The sequence below is a fragment of the Petaurus breviceps genome, unplaced genomic scaffold (assembly GCF_028583685.1).
Source record: "Petaurus breviceps papuanus isolate PSGF00001 unplaced genomic scaffold, PetGlider_PUasm1.0 38, whole genome shotgun sequence".
NCBI classification, from domain to species: domain Eukaryota; kingdom Metazoa; phylum Chordata; class Mammalia; order Diprotodontia; family Petauridae; genus Petaurus; species Petaurus breviceps.
The window spans coordinates 80,224,789-80,246,968 of NW_027186304.1; the positions used below are offsets into that span (position 1 = coordinate 80,224,789).

At 36.7% G+C, this 22,180-nt stretch overlaps 1 long non-coding RNA gene across 1 annotated transcript in view; it reads right to left on the reverse strand.

Annotated features, from left to right (window-relative positions):
- Positions 1 to 341: 341 nt before the first annotated feature.
- LOC138170623 (uncharacterized) overlaps positions 342 to 22,180 on the reverse strand; it is a 26,654-nt gene continuing 4,815 nt past the window's right edge. The window contains exon 2 of the long non-coding RNA XR_011170689.1: positions 342 to 528. This is a non-coding gene — a long non-coding RNA (uncharacterized lncRNA). The remainder of the gene's footprint in view (positions 529 to 22,180) is intronic.

Consider the following 22,180-nt stretch of genomic DNA (forward strand, 5'->3'; position numbering starts at 1 on the left):
TGCAAAAAAAAAATGTGATTTCCTTGACACAGTTACCCCCTTTGTTTCTAGATTACTACACATCAGCATGGCACATTGGAAAGTATACTGAATTTGGTGTCAGAGAACCAGAGTTCAAACTTTTTCCCTGGAATATAATGCTTACAAACCTTGAAGCAAAGCACTTAAAATCTCTAGGTCTCAGTTTCTTCCCTTATAAAATGAGGGAGGCCTAAATGATCGCTTCAATTATGATTCTATGATTAATCTAATTCAACAATAATCTAATTCAACATTTATTAAATATCTTCTATGAATAAGGCAAAAGTATAGAAAGACAAAAATAGACAAAACACACTCCACCCACAAGAACTCTGGTTTCTTTATTTTTCATTCCACGATTCTTATTTATGTCTTTATGTCTGTCTTCCAAAATGCTAGAGTACTTCTGGTTCCTTTAATACGCCACGGCTACAGGATCGTTCACAGTGTAGCTTTCATCAGCATGCTTCTCATCATGTGTTCTCCAAGTTGTCTCATATGCCACTTCTGAAACCAAAGCCATGATTGTTAGCATGTCTGTGTCTGCCGATATTTCCTATGCATCTTTCCACTGCCCTTTAGCCCATCTTCAGTTATGATTCTTCTGAGATGTTCAGGATGTTCTTTAGTTCATGGTCAGAGTGCACTAATATAGAAACCTTGTCTATGACTTGCCTGCATGTCCCAAATATGTTGTCACACTAAAATAACAATTGGTATAGCCTTAAAGGCATGTGAAATAGTTTTATGTAATTCCTCTCCAAGGATCTGTGGTGTCAGTAGGAAAAGTAGCCACTCTCCTCATGCACAGAAGCATATTCTGACCACAGGTTGGGAACCTGTGGCCTTAAGGTCACATGTGGCCCTCTAGGTCCTCAAATGCAGCCCTTTGACCAAATCCAAACTTCACAGAACAAATACCCTTAATAAAAGGATTTATTCTGTAAATTAGTTTCAGTTAAAAGGCTGTATACCCAAGGACCTAGAAGGTCACATGTTCCCCACCCTTGCTCTAAACCTTAGGAAGTAGGATGGGGTGATGACCCTTAGTTTAAGAAGCGCTGAAGGGGTCATGAGTGGAAAAAGTTTAAGAAAACCTGGGATACGGGAAAGGAACTGTCTGATGAGGAAAACTCCTCTACCAGCATAGTTCATGAACTTCAGAACCTTCTCTACAATTGACATCAATGAATTTTAACGCCAATTATTATTTGTAACGTGTGATGAATTCATTTGTTTGTTTTGTTTCCTATAGTATAATAATGGAATCAGGAGCTGAGAAATGAAACTAACTTTCCCTGCCTGTAAGGAATTTTAGTAGTATTCTTCTGCATGTTTCCAGCTTGGCTTATAAGGGAAAAAAAAAATGCCTGAACCACCAGAGAAAAAAAGGATGAGTAACTTTACTGTGCAAAGGCCTTTGGAAGGCATTCTTTCCTATCCTGGATGCCTCCTTTCAATGCAACCTCAATACAGATTAGCTAGGACTTATAATAAAGTGTGCTATAACAGCTATTTGACTTTGGCATTTATTTCTTTTGTGATATAATAGTTGCAAGTACCATTAAGCACTGATACTCAGCACTGAATTGTGTCTTCATGTCTTTCAAACTCATTCATCCTCACTTCTTAGAATCTCTAGCTCATTTCAAGGCTCTACACAGAATGAACCACTTATAAGATGCCTTTTCTTATCATTTTCCCAGTTGTCAGTTCTCTCTGCTCACACCCAAAATTATTTTTCATTTTCTTTTCTTTAATCAAATACAAAGTAGACTTTGTATTTATTCATATGTATATAGTCTCCACCCAATGTGTAATGTAAATTCATTGAGCACCAGGACTGTTGCATTTTGTGTGTGAATCCCTCTCACCAAGTATTCGGTTTTGCACATAGCAGGCACTTAATAAATTCGTGGTGGATTCAATTGTCAATTGGAGAGATGAAAAAGGACTGCCAGACAATTTCAAAATGGTATTTAGATAGAAAGGCAATGTGGGATAGCAGATTCATGGTCCCCACTGAAATCACAGAGATCTGAATCCAAGTTCTGCCATAGTAACTGTGCACACAAATTATTTTCCTTCCTTGTGCCTTCAGACATTATCTAAGACTACAAATTACAAAAGAGTTTTTGATAATGCATCAGTGGAGGGACAACTCTATTTTGGGAACTGGTAAACTAATAAAGTTGCAAATCTAATCCCTTTCCTCTACCCCCCCCCAAAAAAAAAAACAACTCAGCTGGTACATATTTTGCAGATCCAATGTGGCAGCTAGATTTCAGGCAGCTTGTTTAGTATAAATTTATTTTGTGATCCGGTGGCAGGTCTGTCAAAATGACAGGATGGAGAATATAGGTTTCTGCTTCTCTTGAGATACTATCCTTCTTAACAACTCTGCCTCTGGAATCATGTGGAGTAGTATCTCCCATTCTTTGGTCATTCTAAATCAGACTCATACTTAATATCTGCAAAATGCATTTGAAATTTTAAGAATGTGCCTGTGGTTTAAACATCTGATGGAGAAATGGCACATACCATTCAAGGAGAACATATGCTAAATCCACTGTTTTTTGGAAGATGCAAGTAAATGAATATTCCATCTCTGTCCCTTTAATAGCCTTCCCCCCAATAGTCACAGGTTTTTTTTTTCCTTTAATATTCCTACTTTTCCCCTGACACTCACTTAAGTATCTGATTTTACCTATTTTGGGCACAGTTGAAGTGAATTGCTTTTTTTTTTAATTAGAAAAAGTCAAAAAGTAGCAGCAAAGGGCCCTGCTCCATACAATGCCAGTGTGTTTCACTGTGTATCTATCACTCCTGCCTAAGCTTGTCCAGAGAGAGCATTAAAATCACTTATTGTGTTTTTTATCTATTTTGTCCTAGTCTGAACAAGGATCTCAAGTTGCCTCAGGAATTCCTCTTTACTATCCTATCTAAAATAGAGCTGTAAGGCTGAGAGCCACACCTGACATTCACTTCAATATCTGTATCATTTCTTCTTTGGTACCTTTTGGAAGGAGATTTGGCTTCTTTGGTGGTGGGAACAAAAGCTACCCCCTGCTTGGTTCCAGGTATCATCTTGCCAGATATGGGACTAGTGTCACATCACATTTCTAATCAACACTATACAGCCATGTTAAAGGCTGTATTGGGGACTATGAGCTATGAACAGAGCAAAACATGCAAAAACATTTCATGGTACAATGAAAAGAGAACAAGATTTGGAGACAGAAAAGCTGGTTTTGAATCTTGATTCTGCCACTTACTCTTTCCCTCTGTGACTTTGGGTAAACTATTTTTTCTTAGTCTCAATTTCCTCCTCTATGCAGTGAATAAGGAAGCTCAACCTCTAAGACTCTTTATAGCTCTAAATCTCTCATCCAATGGACTAGTCGCTGTTCTGAAGAAACTTAATAGTCCCGGTCTGTAATGGGAATGCAAATTTGGAAGATCTTCCCTGCCCCTAGGCTAAAGTGCACCTGAAGCCTGGGGTGGGAGGCTTGTTTTTCAGTAGATATTTCTTGATTGGCCAGTGAGTCAACAAGGTTGTTACATTCTCTGAGCCAGGAGAAGGCTATATAAGCCCTGATGTGTAGCTTTGTTTTGGGGGCTCACTTTGAGAAGTGTTCTGTGATTTGATATGGATTCTGGGAAGCCGTTGTCCAGAGCACCCCCGGCTTTGAAAAACCCAGATGTTGACTGGGTATGGATGTAATGGTTGGACAGTTTGAAATCTGTCTACTAGATCTGTTTGTCTTGATAATTCTGCCTGTATACTTTGAAGTTCGGGGTGCTGACCTTTTTCCCCTGAACAAGGTAAACCACATATGACTGACTGATTAAAATAAGCTTGTTAACCCATTTTGAGTTGCTTTCCTTTATCAAAGCAGATCCAAGTACCTGTGGTGGCAGCAAACCCTGAGGTCGTGCTTGGGGTACTTGCTGCTACACCGTCTAAAGGGTTAACCATTTTCTTCTTCACTACTATTCACATCCAATAGTCATGAGTGGACGTTATAGACATTGTGACATGTTAACTGATAAAAACGTTGGAAAAAATACACAACTAAAGTTTACCTTCAGGCAGCTGAGACCTGAGATTGCACGGACTTTAGATATTGTAACAGCAAGTACCCTAGCATACCCAGGATAGCTGCTAGCACAGGTTCTTTGATCTGCTTTTCTAAAGGAAAACAACTCAATAGGGGTTAACGATTTTACTTTAATCAAACACACATATATGTCATTCACTTAGTTCAGGAGAAAAAGTCAGCACCATGAACTTCAGAAAATACAAGCAGTAATTAGAAGCAAACAAAAAATACAGGCTCAAAAACAAGCCTCTCCTAAGCAACCTTCTCTTGTTGGGCTCCAAGTGAGGCCCATTAAAGGGTAGGGAAGATCTTCAAATTCCCTAGACCTACTAAGGGGAAGATCTTCAAATTCCTTTACCATTGCAGATATTGATTCTAAAACTTTGGTAGGGAAAAAGGGATTATAATGGAAGTTGCAACCCAGGAACACTTCATGGAATGGACCCATAGGGCCAAGCCTAGGAGTGAGCACTAGAAGTTCTTTGAAAATTTGTGGGGAACTTCAGGGATATGTGTGATTTAGCACTGATGGCTTATATTTTGAGATAATGAATTAATTCATTTATTGACTACTGATATAAAGAGTCATTAACTCAGTGGAAATAGGGAATGATTCACCCTTAGTCACTCACTTCTCTTTATGTCTATAAACATGTCAGGACTAACATAGAACCCCTCCTTAAGATAGTCTCCTTACTTCATCCTTGCCACATAACACCTAAATCCCATATCTTGGCTTCTGTGGACCTGAGACTGAATCTCAAAACTCTGACTTCCTCTTTTGCTGTATGTCTCTGCCCTTGTCATAGGTGATAAAGTAGCAATCCTACAACAGACATGTCCAACCTGGGGGCCACCTTGTGGGAAGTCTGAAGGTCCTGGGTCCAATGCTTCAAACTGACTGGTAGCTTTAGAAAAGATAGATAACAATAAGAGATAAGCTTAAGACCTAGCCCATCTTGCCAGAAGGCACAAACCTGAAGGAATTTACTCGGACAGTGAAAAGCTGAGGTGAAATTTAACACTGCTATTCACAGTCCCATCAAATTTTTTATGTTTTGAAGTAACAATCTCATTAGAAAGTATAAGAGCAATTATTACTGCTGTTTTAAGTCTTTGTTAATAAGTTATTGTGAGATCCATCTGTGTTATGCATTTCCTTTGTATGTGAGACATAAGTACTTACCCCATACTTGATTCATATTGTACATTGATTTCCGTTCTGTTGACTTCCTTTCTGCTAATAAATTTGTGAATACCCTAGATGTGAGAAAAACCCTATTTTTTAAGTAATTTTCCCCCCCACGTATGAAGTAAGGGGAGGGGAGACAAGGTGGGAATAATAGACAAAAAGATATGAGAAAATTATTGCAAATCTTATTTTTGGTGGCTGGTGTTCCCCAGGAATCTTATCACTGTTTTCATAGAGCTAAGAAGAATCCCTTAGTGGGAAAGGAAAGAGTGTAGTACCCCAGTCCCAGCAACTGTTGCAGTTGTTAGAATAGGATCATAGACACTTTGGAGGACTTCTGAGAGGATAACAAAGCCTGTAGCTAGACATTCGGAGAAGAGCTCCATCTTTTTTGAAGAGAACTCACTTCATTTTGGAATTTCAACTAAGAGTTATAATTATAGAAGAGTAGAAGAAAAAAAAGACAGACATTGGCTGAAGAGTGGACTAGACATGAGAGCAGACTGAACCAGCAGTTGTGACAGCTGGTAACAACTGTTGACAGCAAAGTTCAGTCAATAGATTTTCTTTTCCGTGCTTGCTCTGAGTACAAGGGTGACTCTGGCAGTAAGACTTCACTGCAGTTCCTTATAAATCACTTAACTGTTTATCTACATTTATTTATTATTTGAGAATGTTAATAAATCACATGACCATTAACAGGACTTTTTGTCTAAGTCTACATGTTTGTGGTTGGGAATTGAAAGAAGAGAAGATGGCCCTTGGGAAAAGAGATTTCCTTGGCATTATTTTAGAGTGGAAGCCAAGCTATTTTGAGAGTTTTTGTAATTTTTAAGTTTTTCCATATCATACTCACTAGACTGCCTTTGAACCTGGTGAAAGAAAATGAATAAGGAAATTAGCCAGTTGTAGATTGAGGGGGGTCAGGATTCATTTGTTTGCCTTGAATACATGTTCATAGACTGGCATCTTATTCGCATAACACACAGGTTATGAAAGGTCTCCTTTCAAGAGCATGCCAGATAACATCAAAACCAGCTCAACTGGTACTTTATTCAATCTTGCCAATCCTAGTCCTTTACTTTATGTGTTATCAAGGTTTTCTAAAAGATTTTTTTTAAATAGAGGTCAAAGTCCAAAAGTATTGTCAGTATCAAACCTACATTGTTGTAATATTTTTAGATTAACCTTAGAAAAAAGATTATAATGAGACATCAGATAGTGTGACTTTAGAGATAGCCACTTTGCTTCCGTTGTCCTATCTGTACCTATGAAGAATATTTCATTCACAGGAATGTTGGAATCCTGAGGGCTTAACATGAAAGGTACAAAAAAGTAAAAAAGTTCCTTATTCATTATCTGTTCTTCCACTACCAAGAATGTGAAGTATTTCTGAAAGAATGCCTTTCTGGGAGGCTTAGATATCCCGGCTACATTGTGATATCCTTTGCAAAACAAAGAATCTAGTAAAAAAAAAATGCTAACCTGGCTGCCAGAACAAGAGACCAAATGTCAAGGTGAGGAAGTTTTCTCAAAGCAAGGGATCACCTTGGATAGCCTTTGCCAGAAGTTGATTTTCATATTGTTTATCACATTTAATCTTATCACCCGGGGACTGGGTGGAGAAATATTTGGAAAGGATCTTGTGGGTTTTGCAGGTTGGGGAGAAAACACATCATTTTGATGTTTAAACTTGGAAGCAATCCATGCTGTTAAGGATGTTTGTTCTCTTCTAACCAAGGGTCATGAGCTTCTTGTTACAGAGCATAAACCACTTCAGAATAGGAAAAAGTACATTTTGGACGATGCTTTTGGGTTTTGAAGCAGGCCCAGCAAACCAGAAGGCCATTTTTTTCTCCCACAAGTCAGAAGACAGTGAATAATCTGAAGTGAAAAAATAAAGATGGCAAAGGATTCTGAGAGAAGACCCCGTATTTAGTCTGAATGCAAGATCATGGTAAACTATCTTTCAGTGATGTCCATTTATTTTTTTTTAAATGTACAGTTATTTTTTGCTTTTATATAATCTTCATTTATCAAAATATAACCCTTGTACTAACGTATCCAGAAACAGTCTATAATTAAAAAAAAAAAGAAATAAAGCTGCTGAACAAAACTAACCAACATTAAATGAGTCTGACATTATATATCCAATGTCCCACACCCAAAGCCCCTCACTTATGCCAAGGAGGAAGAAGTCCATTTCCTCATCTTCTCTTCAATGCCATGCTTAGTTATTACATTTACACAACATTCAGGCTTTTGTGGTTGTTGCCATTTCTATTTACATGGTGTCAGTCTCTTTGCTGCAGTCATGAGTTATCTTGATACTGCTTACTTATTTGTATCAAGGCACATGTCTTCCCATGCTTCTGTAGATTGTTCCTGTCCCTTGGTTCTTACAGAAAAGGAGTGTTCCATTACAGTTATGTACTAAAATCTATTTGGTCATATTGTAATCAACAGACATCTGCTGCATTTCTGACTGTGTATTATTATTATAAAAGTATTTCTATAAATATTTTGGCATACTGTAGATTTTCTTCCTTTTTGTTGTTTTGAACACATACATACACATATGCATATAGTACATGTGTACATGCTTACATGTGTGTTTTCTTACGCCTATATCTATCTACTTCTAACTTTATAAAAAGAACATGATATCAAAGATGAAAGTGAGAACCTTTTCTCAGAATAAGGATTGCCTTAGATAGTTTTTCCAGAATCGCTTATTTTGATACTATTCATCAATATGTTAGCTTTTTACCTCCTTGGCTTAAAATGTACATTAGACTTGCACAAATTGAAATTAAACTCAAGTATAAAATATTGGGCAAGAAATGTTGTATTCCTTGAAATGTAATCTTATCTAGAAAGAAAATAACAATGGGGAATATGCTTTTTTATTTTTTGGATGGTAGTAGGCGTTAAGTGATTTGCCCAAAGTCACACGGCTAGTAAGTGTGTCAAGTGTCTGAGGCTAGATTTGAACTCAAGTCCTCCTGACTCCAGGGCCAGTGCTCTATTCACTGTGCCACCTAGCCATCCCCAAATAATGGGGAGTATGAATGAGAGGCAGAATGATGGAGTAGAGTTCTTAAACTAGAGTCAGGAAAGTATGGGTTCAAATCCTGCCTCAGACATTTACTAGTGGTGTGAAACTGACCAGATCACTTAGTTTCTCTCAACATTAGTCTCCTCATCTGTAAAATGGGGGACATAATAACCCTTACCTCATAGGATTATTGTAAGGATCAAATGATGTCACATATGTGAAAGGTTATTTATAGGAGACATTTTATCTAGAGGGTTTCAGATCAATTTTAATGACTTACTTCTGACTTCCAGTGTGGCAACTTTTTGGTCAGCCGCATTTCATTTACAAGATCTGAGAAAAATGTGTTGACTTCTTATTCCAAGTTTCCAAACAGTAGACTGAATCATTCTTTGAAAGGTTTCCACTAACACCAAACCAACTAATGAAGTCTTAATAGTCTCCTAGTGAAGGAAGTAGATGAAGTCGTGAGGAAGCCTTTGTGGTAAGGGAAAGAAGTGGTTATTTCTAAGGGGTAAAAAATAGGACAAATAAAGTTGTCAGTGATTTTTGGACAGAGAATTTTGTTCCACCCATACTTCCTTACAAAAATGTCTACACCACAGTGATGTATATTACCATAGATTTCTGATGAGAAGAAAAGTCAAGAGTCGCCTTTCAGAATGTTTTTATGCTCTTGGAATATAATTTCCCCTTTTCTTTAGCCCAAAGAAAAGAGGTACTTCAAAACTCCCCCTTTTATTGCCCAAAGTAATAGACTTGAAGTTTAGTATTTCTGCACATTTCACTATGGAATCTGAAAGTATAATCTTCATTGTCACTTGCAGGTTCAAATGTGATCTATTTTAAATTTATGTAGTTAATTATCTTTGAAATATTTGAATTTAGCATTATTGGATTGTCAGTGGGTACCCCCTAAACTGATATAGATCACAGTTTTCTATACCTTTGCATCCTGTTTTACTCTCAACTATGTCATTCCACAAATACTATAGAAAACATCTAACCAGCTGACTGCAAGACTTCTTCAGGTTCCTTTAGTATCTTGCACCCTACATGACCTACTTAACAAATTTTCAAATTACACATGTTCTCATTGATGTCTTTTCACATAATCAGATAATTTTACAGTTTTGTTGGGACCCCAGCAGTTATCTAGGCCAACTTATAACTGAAAAGGAATCCCTCCTTATAATCTACTTGATGCCCAGTAGTCTAGTCTCTACATGAAATCCTCCAATAATGGGGAACCTATTAATTATCAAGACTGATGACTGTACTGTTGGATAGCTCAAATTGTTAGGAAATTTTATTTTGTTTTCTTTCCTTATATCAAGCCTAAGTTTGCTTATTTGCACCTTTCATTAATTCCTTGTTTCTGCCATTAAATAATACAAGTTTAATTTCTCTTTTGCTTGATAGTCATTCAGATACTTAAAGAGTACTGTAATATATCACACTGAATCTTCTTTTTCCAAATTAGATACCCATGGTTCCTTCCATTGACTATCATATGGCATAACTCAAGGCCTTTAATATTCTCTTTACAATGCTTTGAAATGCCATTTAGCTTATCAATATCCTTCTTAAAACATGATTGTGTTGGAGACAATCATCATTGAGGACTTGCAAAGGTAAGATATAATCCATCTTTAAACATTTTGATTGGTTGCTCACTTATTCCTTGGACTCAGATTACTACCCCCTTACACCATGTGTCTTTGGCTCCTGCTTTTAGGATACTTCTCTAACCCATAGTACTCCATCATTTCTGCATGAATGGTTTAACATAGTTTTCCAAAAATTCACAACTAAAAACTTTTCCATTAGCAAAATCAGTGAAGCTATGAAAACAAGGGAAACTCACCTGGGAAAAAAATTTTCTAATATTTTTAGAATATTAGAAAATATTTCTAATATATGTCTGATATCCAATGTTCACTAATACAAATATGTAAGACCAAGAATCAAAACCCAAAAGACAAGTGGCCAAAGGATATGAATGAGTAGTTCTCAAAAGAATAATTATGAATTATTAATTACCATATGAAAGATTGCTCCAAATCACTAATAATGAAAGGAAGGAAAATCAAATCAATGTGAATATCAGTGGAAAAGAGAAATGAGAATAATCAATGTTGGAGAGTTGATAGAAATTCTGGAGCATTAATACCCTGTTTATGATGGTAAGCTTTTGCTCTAACATCTTGTAATTTTAAATTATCCCCTCCCCTAAAAGATCAGGCACTCTGATCCCACTGCTGGACATATACTACAACAGGAGGGACCGTATACAATACAATAACCATAGTATAACTTTTTGGGGTAGCAAATAAGTAAAAATTAAATGGATGCCTATTTATTGAAGAATAATTAGAAAAATTGAGGTATGTGAATATAATGAAAGATTATTACAAGGTAAAAAATTGCATATATGAATAATTCAGAGAAATATGGGAAAATTAAAAAAAAATAGATGTTGAATTCAATAAGCAGAAAGATCAAAAGAATGTACACAATGACCACAGGAAAAAAAATTGTCATATAATTTTCCTGACTAATCCTGGCCTTGGAGAAGAAATGAGAAAAAATGTACCTTTCCATTATTTTTTAGAAGTTGGAGACAATGGCTATTGTTCATGCTATTAGATAGTATTAATGTGCTGTTTAAATTTGGTAAAGTTTTACATTTTAATTTTATCTTTGATATAAGGGAAGGCTCACTAGAAAGGTCAGGTATACTATATTTGGAAATTAATGTCAAATAGTATTTACCTTATATGTACTCTCATATATATGTGTTTATATATGTATGTATATATATGTGTGTGTATATGTATGTGTGTATATATAGATATGTGTGTATATATATATATCCTTTACAGCCCTAGTGCTGAGCACAATGCCTGACCCAAAATAAACAGTTAATAGATACTTCTTAATTGATCAATAAGATATTTATCAATTACTATATTTGCTTCTTCCACATGGCCTAAAGTGCTTTTAGTAAAGAAGAATAATCTGTCATAAAGCTATATTAACCCTTTGTGACCATCACTTCCTTTCTAGAGGTTCTCCTATTTATTAAGAATTTTCAAAGAAACAAAGTCAAGTTCATAGTACATGCCCTATTCCAGAGGCATCAAACAGTAGCCCACAATATCCCCAAAGGTGACTTGAACCAGATAAAAAAATGTATTTTGGGAAATATTGAACAAAATAAATTAAAATACAAATAAATATATTTAATATTGTTTTCTAAGTCAATATGTACTTGCAAGGATCCTTATGTATGGTTTACTGGCCCCCATTTCTATTTGAGTTTGATATGACTACTTTATTCAACCCATACTCCCTCAACTTTTTTTAATCAAGAAAAATTGACCATTCTCCACTCAATAGATACTCTCATTCTCTAAGACTTTTGAAATGGCATTCAAATATCACTGGCCACAATGAGTGGCCAAGGATGTAGTTAATGTAGTTTGAAGCCAGTTATCTGAATTCATCAATGATGACTAGGTTCCCTCTTGCTATCTTTACATATATGTGTGTGTATGTATATGAATATGTATATGTGTATGTATATTTCAATTGCCTATTAGTTATTTGCATTGCATCCAAAGGTTGCTTTCCTTGGTTTGGAAAAATAATAGACTTGAAAGGTATTGTCTTATACCCCAAGGAGGTCACTGATAAGAAAATTCTCATATGCATTGTTAACAAGTCAAATCAACAAGCATTTATTAAGTGTATACTATAGGCCAGGTTCTGTGATAAGTACTGAGGATACCAAAAAAAAAAAGATACAAAAAAGAGAGTTTCCTGATCTCAAGATGCTTACAGTCTAATGGGGGAAGTAACATGCTAACAACTAATAATAAATATTATTTAATAATAGACATAAATAATAAGATAGAAAACAGACAGAAATAGAGGGACAGACAGACTGATAGATGATGGATGGATGAATGGATGAATATTGGATAGAGATGTATATTCAGATGCTAAATTGGAGATAATCACAGAAGACAAGGTTAGCATTAACATTGAGGGGAATCAGGAAGACTTCTTGAAGAGGGTAAGATCCTAGTTGAGGAAGGAAGTCAGAAGGTGGAAACATGGTGGGGAGAGTATTCTGGGTATGGAGGACAGCTAATGAAAATTCCCTAGTTGGGAAATAGAGTGTTTTGTACAAAGAAGAATAAGGAGACCAGTTTTACTATATTGCAAAGCACATGGGGTATGGGCCAGAGGATGAAGTGTATAAATTCTGGAAAGGTAGAAGTAGACTAGGTTATAAAAGGGTCTGAACACCAATGTGAGGAGGATTTTATATGTAATAGGGAGACTCCCTCAGACATGACCTGTCCCTATTTCATAAATTATATGGTCAGCATGATTAGACCTGAACTTAAAAAGGAGATCAATTTGACAACTGAGTGGAGAATGGACTAGAGTAGTAAAAGAGTTGTGGCAAGCAGAACATCCTATTGATTATTACTTTTGTAATAGTCCAGGTGTTAAGTGATGGGGGTATGCACCAGGTAGGTGGTAATATCAAAAGAGAGCAGAGAATATTATAGAAATAAAATTTATGAGATGACAAAATATTGAATATGAGGGATGAGAGAGGGTGAACAGTTGAAGATAACACCAAGATTTTACATCTGAGTAGATGAATGAATAGTGGTGCCTTCTACTATAATAAGGAAGATACGAGAAGGGGATGGCTTAGCAGGAAAGATGAGTTAGGTTTTTAACTTACTCAGTTTAAGATGTCTACTGGACATCTAATTTAAGATGTCCAATAGACAGTCAGAGGTGGAAACCTAGAATTTAGGAGAGAAGTTAGGAATGGATAGGATGTCCAATAGACAGTCAGAGGTGGAAACCTAGAATTTAGGAGAGAAGTTAAGAATGGATAAGTATATTTTGAGAATAATCAGTTTTAGAGATTATAATTGGATACGTGTGAGCTAATGAGGCTATCCAATGAAATGGCATAGAGGGAGAAAAGAAGAGGGTTTAGGACAGAGCTCTATGGGACTGCCATAATTAAGAACATTACGTGGATGAAGATCCAGCAAAGGAGATTGATAAGGGGCTGTCAATCAGGTAAAAAGAGAACTAGGATAGAATAGTGTCACGAAAACCTAAAGAGAAGAGCGTATCAATGAGAATAGAGAAGTAGACAGTATTGAAGTTTTCAGAGAGGTCAGGAAGGATGAAGATTGAGAAAAGACCTTTAGATTTGACAATTAAGACCTGCTTGTTGACTTGAGAGAGCAGTTTCAGTTGAATGATGATGTAAGAACCAAATAGTAGAGAGTTAAGAGAAGAATGAGATGATAGGAAGTGGAAGCATAGATTCTAGACAGCTTTATGGTGGTATTTTTTTTTCTCATAGCAAAAAAATTACATGTTCATTCCTCCTTTTTCTAGTAGATGTTCATCTATTGGGGGATGGCTAAACAAATTGTGTCACTTGAATGTAATGGATCATTTCTATGCTGTAAGAAACACCAAACATGAAGAATACAAAGATGCTTCATGAACTTATATAAAGTAACCATATTCAAGGAAACAATTGCACAATGACTACAACACCACCAATAGAAAGAATACACTACAAAACAACCAAAAGTGAATGTTGCAAAATTGCAATGAACAAGCATGGAAATGTTTCCTTCTGTTTCTTCAAAATTTTTGTGAATTTTTCCCCATGTCAAATTTTAGTCCTTGGGATGTTACCTTTCCTTTCTCTGAAACCTGTGAAATCTGCTGTCATCAAATCCACATTGTGTGGCACTCAGGGCATGCAATCATTGCTGCAGTTTGCTTCCACCCAGGAGGAATTATTTCCCTTGCCTTTAAGTAACTGGGGAATCATATAGGAATTTATATTATGAATTGACTTCATTGAGCTCTGGTTTATGGCTATCATTTTCTTTTCCGAGTTGTACTTGCTGCCTCCTGCCCTGAGCTGCTTTTTTTCCTCTCTTTTTCTCTGTAAGAGCTATTATGAGGAGTGGAGACTAGCACTGTGTGAACAGACTTGTCTGTTATAAGTCAAAATTTGTATCTTAATTGAAAAGAAACAAATAAATCAGTAGTGACATTAGGATTGTTGGGTATGTTGTTTTGTTGTTCTTAATATTTTCAAATAGACAGGAGATAATTAGCTTTCCAGACTTATTGTGCATTGTTCTCTTTTACACACTTTATAATCCAGCCAAACTAGAAGAATTGTTCTCATTTTAGACTATGCCCCATTCCTAGAATGTTCTTCTTCCTTAACTCTCTCTTATGGAACCCTTAGCCTCCTTCAGGACTCAACTCAGGTTCTATCTCCCACACAAGATCTGTTCTAAACTTACCACTTCCTAATGGCATTTCCCTTCGTTCCATCAAATTATTTAACATTTAATTATCTTTGGACATTTTAAAAAATAGAATATAAATTATTTAATATGAATGTAGAATGTTTAGTAGACTGCAGAATACATTTTCCCCTAACAGAATGTACTCCTTGAGGGAAGCAATGACTTTCATTTTCCTCTTTGTATGCCTAATGTCTAGCACAGTATCTAGAACGCAATAGAAACATAATAAATTCTAGTTGAAATGAACTGCATAAAAAGATAGAAGAATTTATTTTTATATGAAAAAATGAAGAAAATCATATGGGTCAAAGCAAAGGGGTTGTTGTGTTTATTGGAATTTTAAAAATTGTTTTATATAAAATATAAAGCCCCATGCAACTTCCTCTCCAAATATGAAACCCCAAAGAAATTGCTTTTTAATTTTTGTTTTTGGATTTGGAAAATGCTTTGGCTGGGGGCAGGGCTATTGGAAGGGGAGATGGGAGAGAGGCAGACTGGAAGCCTTCTGAAGTTGCCAGAGGAATTTTAGAAGATTCCAGCAACTGGACATGACAATTGGCTACTTGACATTTTAGATAAGTTTTAGAAAATCTGACAAGTGGAGTTTTTCAGAAACCAAGCTGCCAAAGCACAGAATATTTGTGGAAAGAGTAGAAAAATAAATTCAAATGTTTATTTTGAAAAGCCCAATCAACAATGGGAAGTTAGGTGACACTGCAGAAAAAGTGCCAGGCCTGGAGTCAGGAAGACTCCTTTTCATGAAGTCAGATTTGGCCTCAGACACTAGCTATGTGGCTCTCAGCAAGTCACTTAGCTGTGTTTGCCTCAATTTCCCATAAATTTCCAATAAAATGAGCTGGAGAAGGAAATGGCAAACCACTCCAGTATCTTTGTGAAGAAAACCCCAAATTAGGGGGAGAGAGGGTAGGCAGGTCATGAAGAATCTGACACAATTGAAAAACAACTAAACATCAAAATCAATGATGACTGTGCAAAATATCATCTATGAAATAGGGACAGGTCTGCTCTGAGCACCTTGTACCCATTTATGACTCAGTGATGCTGAGCTGAAATGTTGCTTGAATATCCTGAGCATGAGTCTCAATGTGGCCTCCAAACTTGTGTGTGTGTATATTTGATCTTACCTATTTCAAATCTCATTCCAGACCTCTATTTGTTAAGAAAAAAAAAGAGTAGGAAAAAGGTTGTGAGTTGTGTGGTTTAGAGAAAGAGAAATTGCCAAGATACAAAGCATTCATTTGTTGTAGATCCTGTTCTGAACAATAAGCAACAACTATTTGGCTCTGAAATCAACGTGTCATTTCCCCCTGTAGGGGAATACAAGAGTTGGAATGTTTAGCTCATATGCAAGGTATAATCAACCACAAATATATATTGAGTGACTCTTATGTGCCCTTACTAGTAGTTTTAAGGTTTGAACCATGGAATAAGACAGAGTCTCTGCCCTCAAAGAGCTTAGAGCATTGTTTGGGAAGATGCACTTGCATATACAAGATATAATAAAGTGTTCATTTGTGTTACACAGGACCATCCAATGCAAAGCCAGTTAGCTTTTACTTCTTTTTCTTTGTTTTTTTCTTTTTGGAGGGGAGAAAGTAGGGCAGTTGGAGTTAAGTGACTTGCCCAAGGTCACACGGCTATTTGTGTGTGTGTGTGTGTGTGTGTGTGTGTGTGTGTGTGTGTTAAGTGTCTGAGTTTAGATTGGAACTCAGGTCCTCCTGACTCCAGGGCCGGTGCTCTATTCACTGTGCCACCGAGCCGCCCCATCCAGGTAGCTTTTCGATATTATCAATGCCTACTCCCACTTTGCTCTTAACCTCTAGGGAGTTAATACTCCCACGTTGCCATGTTTCAGAATGAAAACTGAAGGAAGGGGGATAGAGTGAGAGGTAGAACACATTGAAGAGGAACTCAAAGGACCGAATCTCTAATAGTGTAAGCTCTAAACATGGTGCACTTGGAATGGGCAAGTGTTTGGGACAGTAGACTATCTTGGAAATCTTCAAATCATGCATCCTAAACATCTGCTTGTTCCACTTACTTGTAAGACAGTAAGTATCAGGAGTTCTAAGAAGGTATTTAAGCCAACAACATTCAGTAAGCTTCCCACACAAGTGGTATAAAGGCTATTTGATAATCTGAGACAGTGCTTTGCTATAGAGTAACTTTGGGGCTATTTCAGATTTGGGAGGGTAAGAATTTGCTAAATAAAGTTCATTTATGACACAGAGTCCAGTGATGATGAAATTGTAACAATACATGTGTATATGATGGTTTATATTTAGTAAAGATTAACTGTAGCTATTCATTACCTTTGATCTGCTATGAATGGAAAAGCTGATGTGCCCTCAGGAAGGCCAAAGGAAAAAGAGCCATAATCCAGGATTCATTCATTCCATGAGCATGTCTCATGGGCCAATGTTTAGGTGCCACAAAGATTCCTTTAGACATGTGTTGGGAAGATAAACTAGGTATGTGAAATGTTTATAAAAAAGTGTTTCCATTAGGCTTATGATAGCTATGTGAAAAAGTTTTCCCATTGGCATAAATATGTATCTATTGTGAGACAGATGGAAATGTCTTTTTTTCCCCCTTGAAGTATTTTGCATCTAAGCTTCATTACTTTTCTATAATTAATAACTCTAGTTCTCAGGAGTTTGTTATTTTTAGTTACACTTAAGATATCAAAACAGGCTTTTTTATTATAAGCGTCAAAATCCATTCATTAAGCATTAAATAAGCACCTACTACATGGCAAACCCTGTGATAGTAATGAAGGCAAAAACTCAAATATAGTGCTGCCCTCAAGGAGTTTACATTCATTCTATCCCATAGGAGTGGCTAGGTGATAGATAGGCAGTGGATAGAGCAGGGGTGGGGAACCTGAGATCTGAAGGCCACCTGTGACCTAGGGTGTAGCCTTGTGACTGAGTCAAAGTTTCACAGAACAAATCCTTTTATTAAGGGGATTTATGAAGTTTGGATTTAGTCAAAGAACTGCACTTGAGGACCTAGAGCACCACATGTAGCCTTGAGGCTGCAGGTTCCTCACCCCTGGGATATACCATAAGGCCTGGAGTCAAAAAGGCTTAAACTCAAATCCCACCTCAGGCACTTACTAGCTGTGTGATCCTGGGCAAGTCACTTAAACTCTGATTGCTTCAGTTTGCTCATCTCTAAAATGAGGATAATCAGGGCAGTTGGGTGGCACAGTGAACAGAGCACTGACCCTAAAGTCAGGAGGACCTCAGTCCAAATCCAACCTCAGATACTTGACACTTAACTAGCTGTGTGACCTTGGGCAAGTCACTTAACCCCAATTGCCTTACCTTCCCCCCTTCAAAAAAAATTAAGAATAAGAACAGCATCTACCTTGCAGGGTTCTTGTGAGGATCAAACAAGACAGTGTCTGTAAAGCACTTAGCACAGTTCTGGGCACATAGTAGGTGCCAATGGATAAATGATAGCTATTAATTATTGCTGTTGATGTTGTTATTGTAGGGAAATTACATGAACCTATATGAGCACAATTAAATAAACACAATACAGATACAAAATAATAGGGGTAAGGTTTTCTGAAGAAACTAGTATTTAAGGCTATCCTTAAAGATAAGGATTCTATGAGGCAGAGATGAAGTCAGAATACCTTCTTATTATGAGAGGACAGATCATTAAAAGATATGGAGATGGGAACTGGTTCATCATATATGAAGGATGATAATTGCCAGTTTGACTGGAATGTTAAATAATAATCCAGCTAGTCATATGAAATAAGCCAAGTGTAGTATGCTAGAGTGTGATGTGATGTGAAGGGAATTAAAAGTTAAACAAAGCCAGCCTCTGTTTAATAACTATTTATTAATACTACTATACCAATAGCTATTTATTAATCCTACTGTGTGTCAAACACTGTGCTAAGAGCTGGGAATAAAAAGAAAGTCAGAACAGTCACAAATTGGAGACAATTGGTGGACACAAAACACTAGCATTAAAAAGGAATCAGGCGAAGAAAACATTGTAGTTTATTTTAGAAGTAAAAAGGGAACCAATGGAGTTCCTAGAGGAAGAAAGTGACATAGTCAGTCCAGCTTTAGGAATATCCATTTGGCAATTGTGTAAAGGACCAAATGGAAGGGGAGAGACTGGAAGCAAGGAGACCAATTAATCTAAGTAAGAGAGGAACGCAGGTTTGAACTAGGGTATGGACAAGATGGATTCTAGAAGGGGACAGATGTGAGATAAATCATGAAGGCAAAGCTGAAACAAATTACAAATGGTAGTATATGAAGGATAAGTGGGAGGCAAAATTCAATATAACTCAGGTTTTAAATTTTGGTGACCAGAATTTAGTGACCAATCAGAATTTTAGTGCTGCTGGTCTTCTCAACAAAAGTAGGGACATCAACAACACCAGAAGCAAATCACTTTTTCCAAGTATAAACATGTCAAAAACACAATTATGACATTACATCTCTGAGTTTAAACTATCTTTTTGCACAAAAAATTATATAAATATAAAAATATTCAAAATATTTGTTTTAGTAAAAATAATAATGCCTAGAAATTGTGATGAAAATTCTGCCTTGTGGAAGTCATGATATATTTTCTGTTAAGTTCAGTTTAAAATTTTCTTAGTTTTCCTGAAAGTATAAAATAAGATGACACTACTTCTATTGGTAATGTTTTCACATTTATTCAATTTAATTTAAAGTAGCATCCCTTTTCACAATTAAAAAAATTTAAAAACATTTTTGCAGAGTGCCTTCCAGTGTTCTCAGTTAGTGGTGATATTAAATGGCAAATCAGAAACATAGACAGGATGCTTTGGGGTATATTCATTCAGCAGACATCAAAAATCCAGACACCATAGAGGTAATGAACTAGGCCAGTGATAAATGAAGCATTAAAAGTCTAACAAGGGCTCTTTTTTGGAATGTGAACAAAGTGGAGAAAATCTTTTCTTAGCAGTATGTCTTTGAGGGTTGAAGATTTGGATGAAGTTGGAAATAGATTTACCTATTGAACTGCTACAGAAAAGGGCAAGTTATTTCTGATCCTCTTTTTGCTACTTTTGGAATCAATAATTAATAATCTTATTTAGCACCACCACTCCCCTTCTCCCATCAGGCAGGGCCTGGTCTCTAGTTGCTGCCTTAGCTGTAGCACTACAGAGAGATTTCTTTGCATATGTGTGGAAGAGAAGACTAAATAAATGTACCACCAGTGGGCCACTGTTGATTTCAGCTTCTGGGGGAAGACAAGGATCTAGGATTGCCCCACTTTGGGAGTTTTATAAAAATAGTAAATCAATATTAATAAGATTCTATCTCATTAAAGTTCCTGAACTCTCACCTTAGGTGATGAAAGTAAAAAAAAAATTCATAATGACAGTTCAGACTATTCTCTGTCTGCCTCTCTGTGTCTTTCTGTGTCTGTCTCTGTCTCTGCCTCTCTTTCCCTGTCTTTCTGTCTCTGTTTGTCTCTGTCTCTGTCTCTTTCAATCTCTCTTTCTCACTCTTGTCTCTCTCTCCTCCTTCACTCCATTTCTCTCTTTATTCTATCTCTCTCACTTCTCCCTTTCACTCTCAATCCAAAGCAATTATGATCAATCAAATTTTAATCTAATCAGGTCATGGCACTAATTAAAATGCAAAGTGAAAAGGAACTTTAAAGAACAGAAAAAGTTGTGAATCAATATCTTCCCTCTTGGACAGAGGGAGGGAGAAAGAAGAGAATCATTTCACCACCTGCATGAAAGGGGAAAGTTTAGCACAATCAAACTTGTCTCCTGCCTCAACTCTAAACACATTCACAGTGGGTGGAGGTTGGTCCTTAGAGTCCTTTACATCTCACTTCCATCTCTCCCAGTCTCTTAACCTGACAACAATATGATTGCCCAGTGTCTACTTCTATGCTCTACCCAACAAATCAAAAGCAAAACTTGAACTTTTAGCCCAAACCACCCAACATGGAGAGAATCCATTCAAGTCACCTTTCTTGGATGGCAGCTGCTCTGCAATTTATAGTCTTGTACAGTTACCTGGGACACTGAGAGGGCAAATGGATTGTCTAGGTTTGTATGACTAATACATGAACCTATATCATTCTGATTCCAATATGCCATATTACTGCCTTTCTCTCTCTCTCTCTCTCTCTCTCTCTCTCTCTCTCTCTCTCTCTCTGTCTCTTTCTCTCTCTGTCTCTGTCTTTCCCTCTGTCTCTGTCTCTCTCTCTTTCTAGGATGCAAATTTAAACTATATGCCTCCATTTAAAACATGGGAGGTAATAGAACTACTCTACTGTGTTCTAGTCAAATGACACTGAGTATTTTATTTAATTCTGGGCACAATAAGTTGATGAAAAATATGGCAAAATGGAACATGCCAGAGGATAGTGACTAGGAAAGAGAAGGGATCTAACACTATGTCAGATGCAAATCAGTTGAAGGAATCAGGATGTTTTCAAGGGAGGAGAGAAAACTTGAGCTGAGCTATGATTGTACTCTTTAAATACAGCTAAGTAGAACAACAGATAAGAATCCTGGACCTGGAGGCAGGAAGCGCTGAGTTTAAATCCAGCCTCAAACACTTATTACCTGTGTGACCCTGGGCAAGTCACAACCTTGGGTACTCACTTTTTATCTATAAAATGGAAATAATTATAGCACTTACTTTCACAGTTACTATGAGAAAAAAAATGAGATAATATTTGTAAAGCACTTTGCAAATCTTAAATCACTACATAAATGCTATCTATTATTATTCATTGGTGGATTATCGTGTGGAAAAGTGGTCTAACTTTTATAGCCCTTATATGTTCTGGATGCCAACTGGCACAGTGACCAGAACACTAGACTTGGAGATAGAAAGTCCAGATTTCTAGAGGAGATGTTTACATCTCCCCCTTAGGATTCTAGGGGCACTCCTAAGGGATTGGATTTATTCCTTCTAATGTTTTTGGAGGAAACACCCATTCTCCTGTGTTCTCACAAATATTAATTACCTGTTATCTCTTTGTGGTGCTGTTGTTCAATTGTTTTAGTCATGTCTGACTCTTCATGATTCCATTTTGATTTTCTTCGCAAAGATACTACAGTGGTTTGCCATGTTCTTCTCCAGCTCATTTTATAAATGAGGGAACTGGAGAAAAAGGCAGTTAAGTGACTTGCCCAGAGAGTGTCTGAGATCAAATTTTAACCTGGGAAGATACATCTTCCTGATGTCAGGACTGGCACTCTATACATTGTGTCACCTACCTGTAAGTAATCTCTTCAATATTTAATAAATATTAGGTAATATCTCTTCAATGTTTCTAATATGTTTCTGATATATCACTAATAGTGTCCTAGTATCAGTTAACATCAATTAGGCTTTGCAAAAGAGGGGGGGAGAGAGAGAGA